This window comes from Lepus europaeus, chromosome 9 (assembly GCF_033115175.1).
Source record: "Lepus europaeus isolate LE1 chromosome 9, mLepTim1.pri, whole genome shotgun sequence".
Taxonomy (NCBI): Eukaryota; Metazoa; Chordata; class Mammalia; order Lagomorpha; family Leporidae; genus Lepus; species Lepus europaeus.
The window spans coordinates 3,203,460-3,224,108 of NC_084835.1; the positions used below are offsets into that span (position 1 = coordinate 3,203,460).

Sequence of the window (20,649 nt, forward strand, 5' to 3'; positions counted from 1 at the left end):
TGGTCACAGATGCTAGACAACAAGGCTGCCTTCCACGTCACTGAGACTTTGCCCAAGTTCCCTCTGCTCAAAGGTGACTGGCCGGCAGGGCAGTTCATCCTGCATTTCAGTGAACGGAGAACAAAGGCAGGGGCCTGCCCTATTCCTACCTCCGCTCAGCCTCACTGGATGCCCAGATCCTGGACCCAGGGAATATCTTACTGCTCTTAGTTTTATCACAAAATGTTCTCTCTCCTGCTCTTGCTCTTTTTTGGACACCAGCTACAATGTGCCTGTTGGGCAGCCACACGTGTGTGGGCTGTGTGCATGTGTGGACCGCGTGCACAGGCTGTCTTCTGGCCACCCTGCAGTTCTAACAGTTGCCAAGCCGAGAAAAGCCCAACACCTGCTCTGAAGCCAGAGCTGAGCTGGACACTCCAGAGGGTGCACAAAAAAGGCACCCCTGTTGGGGAAGAGTTATTATGGCTGGAGACAAACTCTCAGAAAGATGGAATTGAATATATGTGAATCTCGCTGGGGTGTCTATGAGTGAATTTTTTGGGGTGCATGGTGGTACAAGAAACTCCAACAACTGGCACCAAAACCATGAATGTCTGTGTTGTGCTGGGACAAGTGTCCCTGGGTCGCACAAGATTCCCAGAAAGGACTGTGTCACTCAGGAGGTTAGCCAAGACCAAGAAGGAGCAGCAGGACTGGCGATTCTCTTTCCAGATATTTCTCAGCATCTGAGACAGTGTCTGTCACATCGGGTTAGTCGGCACCAAAAACCAGGTGGAATTCTACAGTGGGGTGTCTTGCCATGTAACGAAGAAATCCAGTGAAACATTTGAGGCTCAAAGTGGCATCCACTGGGGAGTGAGGTCTTACCTGCCGCACAAGAACAGCAATGGCACCACCAAAACCCGAGCTTTGGTCTGCAGCCGAGGGCTGTATCGGGCGCAGCTACACCTCCTGCTTCAGCACTCTGAGGATGAGTTGGCCAGCCCTTCTTGGCGGGCAAGTCAGGTGGCCAGGCAAGGGCCAGCCAGAGAGGCTCTGCAGGTGCAGCTGGCTGTGAAGCCCAGTCTTGCCCGCCCTGCTCTGCCCGCCCTGTCTGGCTCTGTGGCCAGGCAGCAGTGGAGGTGAGCTTTGGGCAGGTAGATTCCATAGCAGTTCTCGGCTGCAGACGGCTAGCCAGGCCTGATCTATTTGTGGCTTCCCTGGGGTAGTCTGATGTGCTAGTTTTGGACTTTTGCAGACTTCTGCTCCATCTGTAGCTCTGGACCAACACGGCAAAGCAGTGCAGATCCCTTGTAGGGCGTTTCAAGGGCACGGTCGTAAAGGGCCATTTTCACGGTGGCCATCATCTTGACCCGTGGCCTTGGGAGTCAGAGTTTGGGTTTTCTAGGCCAGCACTGTACAACAGAACACAATATGGGCCATACATGTCATTTTTCATTTCGTGGTAGCCACATTAAACAAGTAAAATAGAGGCTGGCGCTATGGCACAGTGGGTTAAAGCCCCAGCCCATGGCGTTGGCATCCCATGTGTATGTCGGTTCAAGTCCCGGCTGCACCATTTCTGATCCAGCTCTCTGCTATGGCCTGGGAAATCAGTGGAAGATGGGTCAAGTGCTTGGGCCCCTGCACCCACGTGGGAGACCCAGAAGAAGCTTCTGGCTCCTGGCTTCAGATCGGTGCAGCTCCAGCCATTGTGCCATCTGGGGAGTGAACCAGTGGATGGAAGATCCTCTCCCTCCTCTCCCTTCTCTCCCTCCTCTCCCTCCTCTCTCTCCCTCTCCCTCTCCCTCCTCTTCCCCCTCTCTCTGCCCCTCTGCTTCTCCCTCTCTCTCTGTGTAATTCTGACTTTCAAGTAAACAAATAAATCTTTAAAAAAAAAAAAAAAAGATGGCTCCGGTGCTTGGCCCCTGCCACTCACATTATTGAAGCTCCTGGCTCCTGGCCAGCCCTGGCTATTGTGGCCATTTGGAGAGTGAATCAGTGGGTGGAAGATCTCTCTCTTTATCTCTAACTCTGCCTTTCAAATAAATAAATCTTTAAAAACAAAAGTAAAATAAACAGGCAAAATTCATTTACATTTAGGAAGCTATTGCTTCAACATGCAGTCAGCATGCGAATTATAGGTGGGATACTTTGCTTTCTTGTAGACTATCTCTTTGAAATGCAAGGTATATTTTACACCTACCTCACACCTCAGTTCCAACTGTCCACAAATTAAGCACCTAAATGGTTAGTAGCTTCTGTACTGAAAGGTATTAGTCTAGAAAATTCTTCCAGGAAAAAATGCTGTCGAGTAAAAGCAGCTCCCTTCCCTCCACGGATCATGGAGAATGACGTTCATCAATCGCACGTGATCACGGGAGCCTCTGCATCGGAGCGAAATTGCTGTGCAATGACCTAGCAGCACCCACAACCTGCAAAGTACTGAGCCGGTCTATCTGTACCTGCAGGTAGGCGGGCTCACAAAGCATGCGCATGGCAGCTGCCACATGTTCGGTGAACACGTTCTGCTGACACTGATTACTATACATCTGCTTAAATGTGCGGTGCAAGGGTCAAGACCTGCTGGGCTGGGGAAAACAAGCAGGAGTGGACATGGCCGCTGCCCCTGGTGAACCCGTGGTCTGAGAAGGGAAGATGGCAGGTCAAGCAGGTAGTGGACAACACAACTGTGGTGAGGATGGAAATCCCCCAGCTCAGCTGTCAGATGTGACAAGATGGTCATTGGGATGCCTTTGTGAAAACTACACCTGTATCTACGCTAGGAGCACATGCAACCCTAAGCCTAACCCTTCACCCTTTACCAGTCACATCAACACAGAACGCGGAAAAGCAGAGCCAAAGACAGAAAGTGGAGCAGGTTGTTCTCATTAGAGAGAAGACAAAGGTAGGAGCTGCTTGGATGTGGCAAACTGAGCGTGTGGGCTTATATGTGTACGCCTGTGCACGTGTGTGTGCACTTGTGTGCCTGCGTGTGCATTGGGGGTGCTGTCTGGACGATGGGGAAGGGTGGCATGAGGTGTCAGGCACCAGCTCTACTACCCATCGACTAGGGACAATGCTGGACAGAGGATGCCACGTGGACACACGACTTCCATCTCAAAAGCCCTGCCCATTCCGGACTGGGCGCTTCCATGACCTCGCAAATCCCAGGCGCACCGACCTGGGGAGGCGGCGGGACACAGGAGTTAGGTTCAGGGTTTGGGCATCAGGCGGCCCAGAGTCCTCGTGACTTGACGTTGCTGTGCCCCAGTTGTCTCAAGGGTCAGGAATGGTCCTTCGATGGGATCTGGCGAAGCTGGACACACAAAGCTTGCAGCCCGACAGCCGTCAGCACTCGCTATGACTCCAGCCAGGACTCACGAGGTCCCGAAGCCCTGGTCTCTGCACCCAGCACTGTGGGCAGCAGGCACCGGTGACCCGCTTTGAGACCACAACGACTTGTCCAGGGGCTCGGGGCGGCTCCAGAAACGCAAGCTGTGTGAGTGTCGCCTCGACGCGGGCTCAGGGTAGCTGGACATGGCCCTCAGTGTGGTCGCGAGAAGCTCCCCGCGTGCACCTGCGGGCGTGCACCTGCCTCACCGCGGCCGTCAGCGCACCTGAGTTCTGGAGGCGGAGCGGCAAGACGCCCCGCACCGGCCCTGGGGTTGGACGCCGCTGGCTCCCCGCGCCCCTCGCCCACTCCGTTCCCTCGCCCCGGCTCCTGCGCTCGCGGCGGTTCCTCCCCTCGAACATTCGCCGGCCCCGCACCGCCGGGGCGCAGTACCGCTCAGCCTCCCCGTCTCCGCGAGCGCGCGCGCGGCGTCAGGACGCCCCGACCCGCTCGGCTCCCCGGCTGAGCACCCGCGCAGAGCGACCCCAATCGATGCCGCGGGGCGCCCAGGAGCGCACGCACTCCGGGCCCGGGCGCCCGCGGCGGGGAACGGCCAGCAAAACTTCCCGCAGCTCCGACAGAGCCAAGCGCCGGCGACGCCCAGGCTCCCGGGAAGGAGCGCCCCGAGGGGACCCCGCCTCTGGGGCCCCAGCGCCAGGCCGCGCACGGTCGCCAGGGGCGCCCCGCAGGGCGCTCCCCGCCTGCCCCCCACCCCCCGCCGCGCGTCTATTTGGGGCTCAGCCCGCGGCCCCGGGGGATGCTGGGACTTGTAGTCCCTCCCCGCCCCAGGCGCCGCCGCGACCCGGGAGGCGGACTACATTGCCCAGGGAGCTCCCCGGCCTATATAAGGCGCCGGCAGCCGCTTCCCGGCGCAGTAAGCATGTGCCCGGGCTGCTGAGCCGCTTCCTCGGGCTGGCCGGGGCGGGCGGCGCGCGGAGGCGAGCGGAGGTGGCGGGCGGAGCGCAGAGCGAGCAGCGGCGAGGGCTCGCCTCGGTGGAGCGGAGCGCGCTCGCCCCGCAGACATGGGCTCGGCCCGCGGCCGCTGACCGGGTCCTCGCGCCGGCTCCCCGGGCACCAGGTAGCGCGGGGTGGGCGGAGGTCCGCGGGGCGTGGGCCTGGACCCCCGCGCGCACAAGTTTTCGCCCCGCTCCCGGGGAGTTCTGGCGGGCTTGCGCGCGCTCGGCGTGCACGTGGGGGCTTCTTCGCTGTTATTTCGTGGGAGTCTGGAAGGGCCCCGGGTGCCCTGGACCCCGGTGCGCGGCTCGGGGGGCTCCCCGCTCTGGGCCGGGACGGCGCCCCTCCGCCCCGGGCTGGGCACTGGGGCAGCAGCTGCAGGAAATAGGTGTGTGTGTGTGTGTGTGTGTTCGGAGGGGCCGTGGGGGTGTCCTCCGCGCGGCAGCCAGCTTCCTAAAACTGCCGCGCGTGGAGCGTTTTCGGGGGCGGACGAGACCCGGGCAGCGCCGCAGCCGAGCGCGGGGATGCGGGTTCGGCGTCTCGGCCCCGGCGCGGGGAAGCGGGTGCCTGGCCGGGGTGGGGGGGCCCGGACGCTTCCGCGCGTGGGACCCCCGCGCCCCGAGTTGGCGCGGGGCCGTGCGGTGCTGCCCCGTGGGCCCTCCTCAGTGCGTGCGTGCGCGCGCGGGGTCTTCCCGGGGAAGGGGGCGTTCCTGGGGGAGAGCTGCCCGCGGGGTCTCACGCTCCGCCCTCTGTCTTTGCAGGCTGTAGGCGCTGACCGCACCGCTGGCTGCGCGCGTTCTGGCCGCTCGGTGCCTGACCTGGGTCAGGTGAGTGCTGCGGGGCCGGGGGGAGTTTTAGGAGCTGGGGAGTGGGGAGGTCACGGTCGCCGCTTTGGGGCTGGGGACGCTCCGGAGGGCGCGGCGTGGCCCGAGCGGCGCTGGCGGCTTCCCTTCGCCAGGGTGCCGTGCGCTTCATCTGCGGAGAGATGTAGCCCAAAATTAACTGCCTCTTGCAAAAATAGTGCCTTTCCCCGTCGCTGTGTGTGTGTGTGTGTGTGCGCCCGCGCGCGCTCCACCGGAGTGGGCTGGACCGCGAGAACGGAGAGCGGCTGCGGGCGAATTGAGAGTTAGAGCTTGAAAAGGGGAAGTTCCTTCTGGAAGCAAAACACTGCGGCCGGACCGAGCCCGGGCCCAAGCCCCCCGCTGGCCCGGGCCGCCGCCGGGTCCCGTGGTGGGGTGGGAGCTGCGGGCCGGCGGGCTTGTGTGTCAACACAGCAGCTCCTGTGTTTTCCCCAAAATGGTCAGCCTGCGAGCCCGGGGAGAGAGGGAGGTTTCTCAGGCTGTCGGCTGAAGCCTTTTCTCCTGCTCTGGATCCCGGCGGGGTCTAGGGGTGCGGAGGGGCCGTGTAGGTGGCTGGGTCTCACCAGGTCTTTAACCTTCCTTCCAAATATTTAGCCGTTCCCTGGGCTACAATCTTCGGGCTTTGCTAATTAGGAAACAAAAGCCAGACGCTCCGTTACAGTGGGGCAGGGCTTTTGTTTCCTGCCGATAAGATCTTCAGGGGTCCTGGTGCAGTGGGCTCGGAGTTCTGGCTCCTCCTTGGAGTCCTCTTGTTTACCGGCTGTGCCTGCCCTCCCGGGGCTCCACATGGGGTCCGGTTTCTGCCTTCAGACCACGCTGGGCTGGAGAGAAAACTGGCCCCTCCGCTCTTGTCCACTGGTTGCTAAAAATAGTTGGGAGTAAGGCTTTGAGTACTTGTGGGCCAGGCCCAGGGCCATTCCTCATCGAGATCCCGTAACTCCAGGTGAAGAAGCAGGTGCAGAGGGCAGGCCTGGGTCTGGCGGCCGGTGGGGGAGGGCAGCAGCACCACTGCTGTGCCCCTCACCTGCCCTGGAGGGGAAGGGGAGAATGGTGAACTACTGCCCCGATGAAATGACGGGCGTGTGTCCACCCGTGATGCAATCACAGCTTTGGCCTTTATGTGAGGAGGAAGTGATGTGGCCAGAGACCTGGGGCTTTGAGGATGCTTTGGGTGCTAGGCTGAGTTCTGTTTGGAAAGCTGCGGGTTGAAAGCCTGCACCGGGAGAGTGAACAGAGACAGCACACCCGCCAGGAGCGCTGTTGGGGTTCCGTGTCTGGCTGGCCTGCTGTCGAAGTGCGGCGTGCTCCCCTGCACCCAGGGGTCGGAGCACGTGCCTCTCTCTCTCTGCACACACCCTCCCGCGTGCTCTGGGCCCCTGGTGTGGCGTGGTTTCCAGGGATTTCCTTCGTGTGTGTGTGTTGCACACAGTCTGATCTGCAGTAGCTCAAATCACTGCAGAAAATCCCATCAAGGCGTCCGTCTGACGGGGCGGGGCAAGACCCTTCTCAGTGAGAGGCTCCGGCCTCTGAGAGCCTCGGGTGGACGCTGGAGTCACTGCTTAGCACGCTGGGGCTGCCCTCGGGAAGCACTGGCTGCTGTGTTTCCGGGGAGAGATGGAGTTTCTCAGTGCCCTTGAGAAAGACCTCTTGTCTCCGAGGGAGACAGGACAGGAAAGGAGCCTGCCGTCCGGTGGTGGCCGCCCAGCCCACGTGGCCCCGCAGCTCCTGTGTCGTGAGCTCATGGAAATTCTATCTGATTCGTTCACAGGCTGCTCTTAAGAAACAAACTGAGTCGAACACACACCAAATATGAACAACAGGAAAAACCACCAAAATAATGCTGGGCCTGAAGTTAGGTTTCTGGGTCAGGCTGTCCTTGGGTACATCTAATTAAGGAGTGCACAAGGCCGGTGTCCCGTCTCATTTGCTGTTGGTTTCATCTTTTCAGATGAATCACGTTGCATCTGCAGGCTGTCTCTGACTAGAAGTGCATGTGCTTTTCAAGTTCGTTTCTGCTGTTTCCAAGTGTGGCCTGCCTGCTTTGATGAGCGCAGTGGAGGCTTGGAGTCACTGACACCAGCAGTGTCACTGTTAGGATTCCTCCCGATTGTCACCGTGTCTGAGGGGAGCACTGATGAGGGTGAGCTGAACACGCTGCTGTAGCTATCGCCTGTTGAACGTGGGGATTTCCCGAATTGCACACAGTTGAAGGCCGCTGGGGCAGTTGCTGTGTTTGACCCTAGTGCCTGTCAGTGTTGCTGAAATACAGATGCAGGTTTTTTTTTGTTTTTTTTTTTAAGATTTATTTGTTTATTATTTGAAAGGCAGAGCTATGGAGAGGCAGATGCAGAGAGACAGAAAGCTCTTCCAACTGCTGGTTCATTCCCCAAATGGCTGCAACGGCCAGAGATGGGCCGATCTGAAGCCAGGAGCTTCTTCCAGTCTCCCATGTGGGTGCAAGGGCCCAAGGACTTGGACCATCTTCTGCTTTCGCAGGCCATAGCAGGGAGCTGGATTAGAAGTGGAGTAGCCAGGACTTGAACTGGTGCCCATAGGAGATGCTGGCACTGCAGGTGGTGGCCTTACCGACTATGCCACAGTGCCGCCCCACCCCCTTTTTAAAAAATTTATTCCATGAAAAGAGTTACAGGGAGAAGTAGAGAGAGAGAAGTCTTCCCATCCACTGGTTTACTTCCCAGGTGGCCACAACAGCCAGAGCTGGGCCGATCTGAAGCTAGGAGCCAGGACCATCTTCCGAGTCTCCCATGTCGGTGTAGGGGTCCAAGGACCTGGGCCATCCTCTGCTGCTTTCCCAGGCTCATTACGGAGCTGGATTGGAAGTGGAACAGCCGAGACTCAAACTGGCACCCACAGGGGATGCCAGTGCTGCAGGTCGGGGCCTTAAGCCACTGTGCCACAGCGCCGGCCCTCAGGGGTTTCATTCCTTGTGCAGCACATCCCTGGGGCACCTGCTCTGGGCCAAGGGGTGTTCTGAGTGCTGGGGAAGCTTCAGGGGCCACAGTCCTGTTCTTCCCTGGGGACTGGCCAATCTGAATAACCAAGGGGTCTGACAGGTATGAGGGGGAGGGGGACACAAGACAACCAGTGTGGGCATGGAGGTGGCCTGGCAGGAGCCTTGTGCGCTGCTGGAGGGGACGCGAGATGGTGCAGCTGCTGTGTGTGTGGCATGGCGGATCTTCAGAAAGCTGAAAGGGTTGACATGGGATCTGGCTCTTCCCCTGGAAACCACGTGCCCCAGAGAGTTGAGGGCAAGGACCTGAACGCTGTGCATTGGTCACGGTGACCGAGAGGTGGGAACTGCCCCTGTGTGCAGACGGGTGAGGAAAACAGCAGGTGGATTGGGCACACCTGGCGCAGTGGCCCTGAACAGGAGGACGTTCTGACCGTGCTCCCGCCTGGGAGGCCTTGAGAGCGTGGTGCTGAGCGGCGTGGGCTGGGTGCAGAGGCTGCACAGCTGTAGTGCCGCCTGCACAGGGCGCCGTGAATGTGCGTATGTGCAGAGGTGGAAGGGCGTGTGGTGGGCGGGCGAGACTGTTTAATGGGTACACAGTGCGAGGGAAGACGCGTGAGAAAGGTCTGGAGATGGCTGCACAACAGAGTCCATGAGATTTTTCATTGTGGTTGTAAAGATTTAATTATTTGTTTGAAAGGCAGAGTTACAGAGAGAAACAGAGAGCTCATCCATCTGTTGGTTCCCTCCCCAGATGGCTGTGGTGGCTGGGGCTTGGTCAGGCAGGACCCAGGAGCTTCTTCCAGGTCTCCCATTGGGTGCAGGGGCCCAAGCACTCGGCCATCACCTGCTGCTTTCCCAGGTGCATTGCGAGGGTGCTGGCTGGAGTTGCAGGTGGCACATAGTTAACCCACTATACCAGAATGCCAGGCCCATTGTGTGTGAGCTTAATGCTGCTGAACTGTACGCTCACAAGCAGTCAGGCGTGTGTGTGTGTATTTTATCGCAGGAAAAAAAATGAACAGCAGCAAAACAGGGTACAGTAGAGTTAAGGGAGTGCTGAGGCGGAATTGGGAACCGGGGATGTGTTCTGCAGCGGGCCTCATGGAGCGGAAATCTGAAGCAGGTGAGCCAGGCACATACCTGGGGTTCAGCGTGTTCCAGGTGTGCAGAGCAGTGAGTGCCAAGGCCCTGGGCTGGGAGTGGGCGGCACTGAGGGCGGCTGGAAGCTAGGGTGGCTGCAGCTGGGGGAAGAACCGATGTCCAGGTCTGTAGCACCAGATTCTGCAGGTTAGTGATGGGCCTGTGCGTTTGTGAGCCCTTAAGGGCAGCTCAGCGCGAGTTTCTCTGTCACCGAGCTCCGTGAGCCTTTCTGAAGAGAAAGCTGAGGCTGGCAGGTGCGCAACCAGGCGGAAGCTGGTGGGGCACAACCCACGTTTCCAGACTGTCCGGTTCCTCACCTGGGATCGAATGCGCTTCAGTCGAAGAAGTCTCTGATAAATAGGTGGAGTTGTGGTGGTTTGGACAAACTCTGAGGCCCTAATGACAGTCCTGGGGCTCTAAGGTCAGCGTTCTGAGCCCTGCTGCCACTGGCCATGTGTCCGGCCAGGTTTTAGGGGAATGACGGCAGAGGCCTGCTGTCTCTCCAGCATCCTGGAGACATCTACGAAACAGATTTCCCCATACACACGTGGACCCTTTCACATGTGCGAACGGAACCCTCAGCTTGTGTGGCTGCATCGGGAGACGCTTAGGAGTGAGGCTAAGAACAGACACAGAAGCGGTGTCCCTGGGCCCAGGGCCAGGGTCCCGGGCTTTCCCCTCCCTGTGCTCCCGTGCAGGTGCTGTGTGTTTGAGTTTCATCCAGGGGCCGTGCACTGCCTCCCATAATTGACCTCTTCTGCCCAGTCGTACCCACGGATTCTTGCTAGCCGGTGGACACCTGTGTTCTGGTGTTTGCAAAGCTGTGGGTGCGCCTAATGGGATTTCACCCAAGGATGACACAGATGGATCACTGGGCTAACAAGGCCCAGTGTGGGTTTCGTAACCATCGCACAGCAGGGGTTTTCTATCTCATCTACGTTGTTCCTGTAAGAAGGCGGAGTGGAATCTGAGCCCTGTGCGCCGGTCGGCTGCCTGCAGAGCAAAGCCTTGTACTCCTCTCCCGAAACAGACCTTGTTCCGGGTGTTCTCGGGGGGCGGGCGCTCCCCTCTGGTAGTTTGTGCTTGAGGGGACCTGTGACCAAGAGATTCAGGCACAGCGGTTGAGAGCCTGGCAGGGTGAGCCACTCGTCCCTCGGCGTTCCGCGGACACCACGTGTCGCCAGGCTCCTTCCCGCCGTAGCCCTGTGGCGCACTTCCTCAGTATGAGTTTGTGTCTTTAGGTTTGGGATTTTTTTTTTTTTTTAAGTGTTGGCACATTACAATTACCACAGCTGTAGAAAAAGTACAACACATTTCCTTTTTAAGATTTTTTTCTTTATTTTGAAAGGCAGAGTTAGAGAGGGAGAGAGATCTTCATCCTCTGGTTCACTCCCCAGAGGGCTACAATGGCCAGGGCTGGGCATGGCCAAAGCCAGGAGCCAAGAGCTGCTCCCCATGGCTGACAGGGGCACAAGCACGTGGGCCATCTGCCCCTACTTCCCATACGCTATTAGCAGAGACCTGGATTGGCAGTGAAGCAACCTGGACACAAGTTGCTGCCCTTACGGGAAGCTGGCGTCACAGGTGGCGGCTGTACCTGCTACGGCACAGTGCTGGCCCCCTGCAGAAATTTTTTGAACATGTGTTCAGACATCTGCATAAAAATGCCTACAAGTATTTTATGTACAGTTAGTGACACATGTATTTAACAGTATTTTTAACCCAAAGCAGGTTTATTGCAGATGGCTTGTGTCTTAGTCTGTGTGTTTCTTGTACACTTCTTTTTTCTGTGCACTTTTTCAGTCATGGAAGAAGCTGGGGGTTAGATTGCTGCACTGATGCGTTCAGTGTAGCCTCCTGTCTCCTCTGTGGTCCTCATTTGGTGGTCAGACGGAGAGGCTCCGTCAGGGTCAGGTTCTGTTTTTCGCCCAGGCTCACTGTGGGAACACACCTCAGGAGTGTGTGGGTGTCGGGAGGTCTCCCCCAGGGGTGCCAGCGACCTCCTTGCTCACCGCCGTGGTCCTGAAGTTCGCGTGTGCTCGTGCCTCGTCCGTCAGCGAAGCTGTTGTGAGCTCTTGCTTGTTGATCACCGTGGAGTGCGGTTTGTACGGCAGAGGAAGCAGCGCAGGACTCTGCCCTGTGCTTTGCCTGTCTCAGTTTCTTGGCTTGCTCCCAGCGCGGCTCTCACCTGGGGCCGTGGCAGGGTGCGGGCACGCGATTGGAGAGGAAGAGCCGCCGGCACCCAGGCTGCCTTCCTGCAGCAATGCCCAGTGCAGTGTCGGCACTGCCACTGTGGGAGGGCCCTGCACCCGAGGCCAGCTGGGGTGTGGGCTCAGTGCTCTGTGAATGCTGGGTGTACACGTTTCGGTTCTCTGTGTCGTGTTCCTCACCGAGGGTGACATTGCCTGCTGTGGTCAGCAGGTTGGTCTGAGGCTGTCCACACAGCCCGGGGCGTCTTTGGCAGTGTTCTCGCTCTCTGTGTGATGGAGATGCTCCAGGCTTGTCCCAGCCCAGCCTTTTCTCCGAGAGGTCCTCTTCCTCGAGAGCGGGAGCTGCTGTTTACAGACCTGGGCCACACGGCTCTCTCGTCCTCATCTTACAGGGGAGAACGCAACTCCAAAGGAAGAGAGCTTACAGCTTGAACATGGCTTTTTTAAAGATTTATTTATGATTTGAGAGGCAGAGCTACAGAGAGAGAGACAGAGAGAGAGAGAGTTGTCCATCTCTATGGGTTCATTCCCCAAATGGCTGTGATGGCTGAGGCTGGGCCGGTCTGAAGCCAGGAGCTTCATCCAGGTCTCCCATGTGGGTTCAGCGGCCCAAGCACTTGGGCCATCTCCTGCTGCTTTCCCAGGCGCATCGGCAGGGAGTTTGATGAGAAGTGGAGCAGCCGGGACTCAAACTGGTGTCCTTGTGGGATGCCAGTGTCACAGGTGGAGGCGTAACCTACTCCACCACAGCTCTGGCCCCTGAACATTTTTAGTGAAACAATTGCAAACCACAGTGGATGTAGCCTCATCTTTTAATAAAGAATTCAGAACATAATCTTAGCTTTAAAAAAAAAAATTGGTCCGTGTTTTAGCCTCTGGGTGCTTGGACAAGGGCACTGGTGTCCTCCCCAGATCAGCAAGAATGTCCCTCTGGTCCTGCCTCTGTGTTGTCAGGCTCACTCGCTCCAGAGGCCCTGAAATCAGTTTGTTGGCCTTGCTAGATTCTTTCAAAGAAACCTGTCTTTGTAGAGGCAGGACAGAGGGCATCGAAGTGTTGTGCGCGTCCAGGTGGGGTGTCCACGTCTGAAATGCTCGCGCCAGTGGTGTTGGGGTTTCAGATGTTTTAGGGTTTTGGAATATTTGCATTTACATGAGACACCCTGGAAATGAGCGAGGACGTGGAGTTTATTTAAGCTTCATGTACACCTTGTAACAGGGCCTGGAGGTCACTTGATCCAGTACTTGAATGATTGTGTGTGCGACTGGGTTACATGGTGTGCACTTTTCTAGTTGTGGCATCATGCTGACTCTGAGAAAGTTGGAGATTCTTGGAGTTTCAGGTCTGGGATCAGGGAGGCTCAGATGATGGTGAAGAATGGTACCTAGCGACAGATCTCCCTCCGCCGTCCTCCGTCTCACGTACACACTCGGGGCGAACACTGGGTTTCGTCACTATTGTTTATGAACTGAGTTGCAGTGAAAAGTTGGACCCTCTTCGGCGTCTGTCCCCGTGTGCTCCTGAGTGGCATTACTGGCCCTGTGGCTGTTGTGTCCTCTTGGGCCCCATCTGAGACCCACGGGGCAGAACCTACGTTTTAGCAGCATCTCCAGGCGGCTGATTCACACCTGAGCCAAGGGTTTACCTGCCGCAGGCTGCCTGTCTCTGGCTTTGAGTTCAGAGACGGGAAGAAGGAGACCAAGAGCTGCACCTGCAGCCTGCTCAGGACTGGGAAGTTGTGGATGGAAGCCAGAGGCAGCCACCTGGAATCGGCTGTGGAGTGTGTGTTAGGAAGCCGCTCAGTGGCTCCTCTCCCTGACAGCCTCAGCTGTGTGTGGCTCCCCAGGAGGAGGAGGGCACAGGAAGACGATGGCAGCTTGTGGGTTGCTCCGTGTTCTGTGTGTCCCCAGGTACTTTGGGAAGTGATTTTTGTTTTGAAGCAACAGCTGAAGAGCGTGTTGGACATGTATATCTGCATTGCACAGCCTGGTGCCACTCCCCGACATGACATGGATCTGTTAGTGCACGTGTGTGCGCACGCCTGTCCGCATGCATGTGTTGCCATGTCATGCCTGCTGCACCCTCCGCACCGCTCGGCCATCTGTGCCTTAGGGCCCCACCCGGTTCTTCCATTCCAGCAGCTAAGGGCCCCTGCCGCTGTTGCCCTCGTGGGACTTTTTATGTTTTTTGAACCTGTGGGGTCACCTGGCCCCAGGAGGTGCCCCTAGAGTATTTGGTGAGTCAGGTAATTTGTGTCTGGTCCTGCTTAGGAGGTGGTCAGAAGCCTCTGGGGTGGAGACCCCTCTCCTGCGTCAGTCTTTCCCGAACTGGCTGATAGCCGGCAGGGCCCCCCTGTGTGGAGAGCAGGTGAGGGCCACGTGGCCTCTGGGTGTCCCTTGACTTGTGGCCAGGGAAGGCTCTCTGGGGTGCCAGCTGTGCCATGCTGCTGAACGGGGAGAGGGCTCCCCCTGAGGCTGTGCTGGCTTACCCAGCGAGCCCTGGGGTAGGGACACCTGAGTGCCAGCGCTGATGTCCTCTTGGACGTGCACAGAGCCAGGAGTGCTCGTCTCATAGCTCTTCTGTGGGCCGGGCATAGGAAGGCCGGCTGCAGGTCATCGCCACCATGCTGTGTAACACCGGATGCCAGCGGCAGTCTGAGCACACCCTGTGCCCGTGGCGCTGGTGCCCTTCAGGGGACGTTTCTGGTTGCCACATCTCAGGATTGGGCTGGGGGTGCTTCTGGCATCAGTGGCGGGAAGGGCCCCCCCCAGAACTCTTCCCCCAGTGTCAGTCACGCCAGGGCTGGGAAACCCAGGGCTGGAGTCGCTTCCCTGGACCTGGGGAGGCTTTGAGCTCCCTGAGGATGTTGCACTTGTTGTGTGGGCAGAGGGGGGTCTGGGGCTGACTTTAACGTTTTATCAACATAATCACAGCCTCCCAACTGCCCACGAGCACTGACCTCGCTGTCTGGGGCCCCGTGGTCCAGCTGTGGTGGCTGATTGGCCACCAGGAAATCTGTGTATCCCGGGCCGGTGGGTGCTGGCACCTGTAGTGTGAGGGATTTGGGGCGTGTGCCCCCCAGTGCTGGTTGTCTGTTCCTTCAGCCTGGGGGAGCAGGAGACGAGCAGAGGTCAGTGTGGGCATCTTGAGAAGAATCTGTGGGTTGTGCACCTGTCACTCAGCAGGCGCGTTGTGGAGGGCGAGCAGGTGTGTGTGTGGGGGAGGGGGGGTATCACGAGCAGTGTTTCCACCAGAGTCACTGAGCTTCCCTCGACACCTGCCGTTTCAGAGTCGGGACCTCTGATTGGTGACTTCCTTTGGGACAGCTGCGAGTGAAAGCGGAACGTGACGCTGCAGAAGGGCCTTTGTGTTGGCATGGGGACGCGCGTCTGAGGGCGCCCGGGGAGCCACGATGGGGCAAGGGGGCTGGGTGTGCACGTGTGTACACATGTATGTGCATGCGTGCACAAGCATGTTGGGGAGGGGCTGGCGGCGTGTCCAGGCTGTTTGTGCAGTGGATCTCACCACATGTCTGCCCAAAGCCAAGCCGTGGTGGTAACCCGGCAGTGCCCAGGGACAGGGCCGAAGACGCCGTGCAGAGTGGCTCTCCTCCCTCTGGAGTGTGCCCGTGGTTCCTACCCGTGTCGGCAGCCATGTTACCATATATGTCCCGGGCACGGGTGTCCTCCTGGGACTCGTGCTCCCCTGCAGGAGTCTCCTTGGCCCCAGGCCAGCGGCTCGTCCTGGGCGTGCTCTGCGCTTCCTTTAGAATGTCTCGTGGTTTGCCCGGCACCTTCGCCTCTCTACCTGGGACTGCTTGGCCTGCAAGTGAGGCCTGGCCTTTTTGTCTCAGTCCCTGGGCACGGGTTCGGGGGCGGCAGCTGTGGCTGCACGCAGCTCTGGTGCGGTCCAGCCTTTGTTTGTGAGCCCCTGGACTTTAAAAGCAGCTTTTCTGATGCTGCTGGTTTTCAGGCAAGCCGCGACAAAACCAGCACTGGAGGACTTGGCCAGGGCACTTTGGTGCTGGGCTGGAGGTGGCATGGACGGGCTTTCCCGATGCAAGGGGGCCCGTCCCAGTGCACGGTGCTCGGGGTGCAGGGGCGGAGCCTGGTGGCTGCAGGGTCCACGGGAGCAGCTGTCCTACCCGGCTGTGCCCGGAGGTTCTGGTTTGGTGGGGAGCGGCGAGGAGGGTGGTGTGCGGGTCGGTGCTGATGTAAGGTAAAGACCTCCCCTCGTGCGTCCTTTCTCTACAGCTGATCCTGCGCTGACCGGGAGCCCTGAGAGGACGAGGGGCTGATGGGAGTGCGATGTCCAGCCGAGGAGGCGGTGGAACAGCCCTGGGGGACAGCAGGCTTCCTGTGTCCTCCCTGGGGGCTAAAGAAGCGGGACTTGTCTCAGAGAGAGAGCGAGCGAGCGAGAGAGCGAGCTCCCATCCACAGGCTCACTCCACGAGCTGCCTGCCAGGGCCAGGGGTCCCAAAGCCAGGAGCCCACCCCAGGTCTCCCACGTGGGCGACAGGAGCCCAGTTACCTCAGCCTTCATCGCTGGCATCCCGGTCAGCGTCAGCAGGGAGCTGGAGGAAGGGGGAGCCGGAATCCCGCCGGGCACTGTGCTGTGGGGCGCAGGGGTTCCCTCCCGCCCCTTAGCTGCTAGCAGCCCCTGCCTCTCTCCTCTCACTGAATGCTCAGCACAGCTGTCATTCCCATTCTACAGATGAGGACACTGAGGCCCGCAAAGAGGAAGTCGCTAGAGCAGTGCTGTTAGAAGCACAGGTGCTGTCTCACGCCGGCTTCTCTCACCCCTGGCCCTGTCTGTGCTTGGCGCGGCTGGTCCTGAGGACCTGGAGGTCACTTCCTGTCTCTCGCCCTCCCGGGGCGCCTTCTGCCTCGGGGCCTTCGCATTGCCTGCAATGCTTCTTCCGACTGATGTGTTTGCTGCTGCCTTGGCTCTGAGGTCCTAGCTCAAATGTCTCACCTATTTTTTTTTTTTTTCTGACCAGCTAAAATTAAGTGTCGCCCAGTCATATCGTGCACTTCTATGCTTGGGTTTATGTAACTGCTGGCTGATTTGCTTGCTGGTTTCGTCTCTTTGGTTGGCTGGTTTATTCTCGGAGTGCCTCAGTGCGGCGGAGCTGTCACCAGAGCGGGACCTGGCCCGTCTGGCTTTGACCTGTGTCCCCGGCACTGGGGTGGTGGTGGCACCTGGTGTCGGCGCGTGCGTCCACATGAAGGGTTCTAATCAGGACGCCCTCTCTCTGAAGCCCTGGCCACTGAGGTGTGTGCGCTGCATTTTCGTCCTGTTGTGTCTGACGTGCGTTTGCTCAGTGACAGCCCCAGGAACTGGTGCCATAGCCAATCAGAATCAAAAGTGTACAGTCGCCAACGCGAGGGTCTCAGGAGCTCTGGCCGCAGCCACAACTGCGCGCTCAGGTGGCTGGGAGGTGCACCCCATGCATTTACCGTGTTCCAGACAAAATGCGACCTTGTTCCGCAGTAAGGAGGCGCAGTTTTTAGGAACAGAAGCTTAGAGAGGAGAGTGGCTTCCTTCTTGAGGGGAGGCCAGCGGATGGGCTTCGCGCCTCTGCTTTGCGTCGTGAGCCCTCTGGAAAAATCCATGTGCTCCTGGCCGATGCCGAGGCCCTGGTGCTGCTGGGAAAACTTCTTTGACCTTGCAGGTTCCCTGACGGGGTCCCGGGAGCCTGGTGGAGAGCCGCTGGCTCTGAGGTAGGGGGCTGGAAGCTTGGCTGGCGGCGTGGAACGCTGGCGAGGGGGAAGTGGAAGGCTTACGTGGCAGGGTGCAGATGTCCCCGTGTGTGGGTTTCTAGCAGATCTTTCTGTTCCGAAATAAATGCATGGGGATGCTTTTCAATAGTTTTTGCAAAACAAAACTGCCTCCCAGCTAAAGCTCACCCTGAACGCAAAGGAACACTCAGAACTTGTCCCTGTTTTCCTGTTGAGCGAGATCGCCCTGGGGTGCAGAGCTTGTGCGGTGGGCTGGTCAGTGAGAGCTCCGTGTCCGAGATGGGCAGCTTCCTTCATGGCTGTCTCACTGGACCCGTGCTGGGGGTCCCCGTGGCTTCGGCCCCCCACTGCGCTGTGCAGGGCAGGCCCCGTGAGGTAGCCCGGAAGCCTTTGTCTTTGGCTCTGTCACGGCTGGGGTTACAGCGCTCGGAGGAAGGTCCCCACAGATGAGAGCCCCTCGCACCCCCCAGCTTTGCTGTTCAAGGCGGGCGATTCCAGGTCAGGCCCTTTGCGTGCTCAGCACGTGACGGGAGGTGAGAGAGCGGAGGCAGGCGTGGCGGGTGCCCTCGGGGCCTGTCCTCCCAGCTTGCAAGGCCTCACAAGGGTTGCACGGATTCCCGGAAGTCCCTGCCCAGCCCCACTGGCCAGCTGCGTTCCTGCTCATGAGACCAGCGGCGGGCTTTGTGGTGTGGGGACCAGTGACTGCCGTGAAGATGGCCCCTGGTTTCCCCCAGACGTCCACCGCTTGTTGGGTTGTGTTGAGAGTTCAGGCTTTGCTGGCTTTTGAGTTCTGAATGTGTGTAGGTGAAACTCCAGATTTGTTTTTTTAGAAAACAAGGTAAAGCAATTAGTGAAGTGTATGCAAGAGAAATAATGGATGCGAAAAATAACAGCCCATGAGTTTTGTGCAACAGTCGACGCTTTTAGCTAAAATAAAAAGAAACAGACACAAACCCCAAGCCTGCGTGGCGTGGCCTGACAGGAGGCCGGCAGTTCTTTGGCTGTGAGCGTGGCTGCGTCTGTTTGAACACCACGGCAGGGGAGACTCTTGATCCCGAGTTGTTGAAGGGCCTGCCGCCGCCCGCCTCCCAGCGGGGCCAAGGTTTGAACTCTGATGTGCCTTCCGGGGGTCAGCCAGCCACCGTCTGCCTCCGGCTCTTGGAGGCCCCCGCATTTCCTGCCCTCTGGTCCAGCTGTGCTGATCCGTGAGAAGCACATTCCAAGTAGGGCACTCCCAGGTTAAGGGCGGAGGTGAGCGGACACAGAGAGGGAACGGAAGTGAAGGCTTCCACTAAGAAGGCAGCTGGGCGGGACCTGGCCATGGCGGAGCCCGGGGTGGGGGTCAGTGAGCCTTCGGGTTGTCACAGGGAGCCGAGGTCGGGAGGACGAGCGCACAGGCTGCGAGTTGGTGAAGCTGTGGCTGACACGCAGGTGCTGGGTCTGTTTCTCCGTGTCGCCTCTTGTCACCACTCGCAAGCCTTTTTGGACGTGGGGAGAGTGTGGTCCATGGGACAGAAGTTGGGTTCCTTCCAGGGGTAAGAGTTAGGGGTTTGGGGATGGGTGCTCGGCGCAGTGGGAAACCTGTGTCCCACATCAGAGCGCCTGGGTCAGAGTCCTGGCTCTGTACTGGATTCCAGGGTCTAGCTCATGTGTTCCCTGGGGCGCAGCAGGCCGTGGCTCACTTAGCTGGGTCTCTGCACCCACATGGGAGACCCAGATTGAGCTCCCAGATATGGCCTGCACTGGCCCTGGCTGTTGCAGGCATTTGAGAGATCGGCTGAAAAGTTGGGTGTCCTTGCTCCAGACAAGCGTGTACAAAGAGTGTGGGGCATTCAGGCATCAGGTGGGACCCCCAGGGCTGCGTTCACCTGCTCACCCGTCCCAGGCTCGGTGTGGGGACTGCGATGCCTGTGATCCTTGAATCCAAGGGCTGTGGTGCAAGGAAGCAGCTGCAGGGCAGCAGTGTTCAGACAGGGCTGGTGGACCCAGGGTGGCCCGGTGCTTTGTGGAGATGTGCGCCGGGGTCCCAGAGCCTAAGTGGCGACTTCTGGCTGGAGCTGCATCGGTGAGTGGAGTTGGCCGCTGCTGGGGGTGGGAGAGGAGCCTAGTGTCTCAGGCACCAGGGCCAGTGTTAGGGTGCCCACAACTGCTAGGACTGGGCCGGGTGGAAGCCAGGAGCTGGAAATTCAGTCCAGTTCTCCCGCGGGAGTGGGCTGGGCGCCATCATCTACCTCCCAGGGTGTGCATTAGCAGGAAGTTGGATTAGGAGCCGAGTTGGGACTTGAACCCAGGTCCTGCGGTACGGGACATCAGAGTTGCAGGTGCTATCTTAACCACTGCACTAGATGCCTAACCTCCCCAGCTGCCTTTTTTTTTTTTTTTAAATATTTAGTTGATAGGCAGAGTTACCAGGAGGGGTGGGGGGAGGAGAGACAGACACTGTTTCACTGACCAAATGGCTGGAATGGCGAGAGATGGGCTGGTCTCAAGCCAGGAGCCAGGAGCTGCTTCTGAGTCTCCCCTCTGGGTACAGGGGCCCAAGCACTTGGGCCATCCTTTGCTCCTTTCCCAGGCCATCAGTAGGGAGCTAGATCAGAAGTGGAGCAGCTGTGACTCAAACCACCTATATGGAATGCCACCCAAAAATGTCTTCTACAGATTTTTAATAAATGTTTCCAATCTGGGATGCAATCAAGGTTTACACGTTATAATATTTGGTTCGGTGTTTTTTTTTTTTTATTTAATTTTTTATTTGACAGGAAGAGCTACAGACAGAGAGACAGAGAAAGGTCTTCCTTCCATTGGTTCACCCCCCAAATGGCTGCTATGGCCAACGCGGTGCCGATCCAAAGCCAGGAGGCAGGTGCTCCTTCCTGGTCTCCCACGTGGGTGCAGGGACCCAAGCACTTGGGCCAACCTCCACTGCCCTCCCGGGCCACAGCAGAGAGCTGGACTGGAAGAGGAGCAACTGGGACTAGAACCTGGCGCCCACATGGGAAGCCGGTGCCGCAGGCTGAGGATTAGCCAAGTGAGCCCCGGCGCCAGCCCCAGTTTGGTGTCTTTTATCCTAGGTAGTCTTCCCGCCATTTTTAAGAAAAACGGGTCGGATTTATTTGGAGAGTCCAGGCCCATGGTGTTGTAGAAGGGCCCACATTCTGGGTTTCGGGTTCCTCCCCGTAAGCACTTGTGCCATGGCTGGCAGCTTTACCCACTATGCCACAGTGCCGGCCCTCCCAGGTGACTTATAAGTGGGTTCCTTTATAGAGATAACTAGCATTTAGGGATATGAGTATGCCAGCGACTGTACCAAGCACTTCGTTGTTTTCAAGTTGTTTTTATTTGATTTGAAAGAGCAGCAGAGACCGAGAGAGACACAGAGACAGAGATCTTGCATCGTGG

The 20,649-nt window shown here is 58.4% G+C and overlaps 1 protein-coding gene across 1 annotated transcript in view; it reads left to right on the forward strand.

Annotated features, from left to right (window-relative positions):
• Nucleotides 1-4,432: 4,432 nt before the first annotated feature.
• The window catches only part of ITPR1 (inositol 1,4,5-trisphosphate receptor type 1), a 296,007-nt gene continuing 279,790 nt past the window's right edge, over nucleotides 4,433-20,649 (forward strand). The window contains exons 1-2 of the mRNA XM_062200352.1: nucleotides 4,433-4,451; nucleotides 5,089-5,154. The gene's annotated coding sequence lies outside the window, so the exon portion shown is untranslated. The remainder of the gene's footprint in view (nucleotides 4,452-5,088; nucleotides 5,155-20,649) is intronic.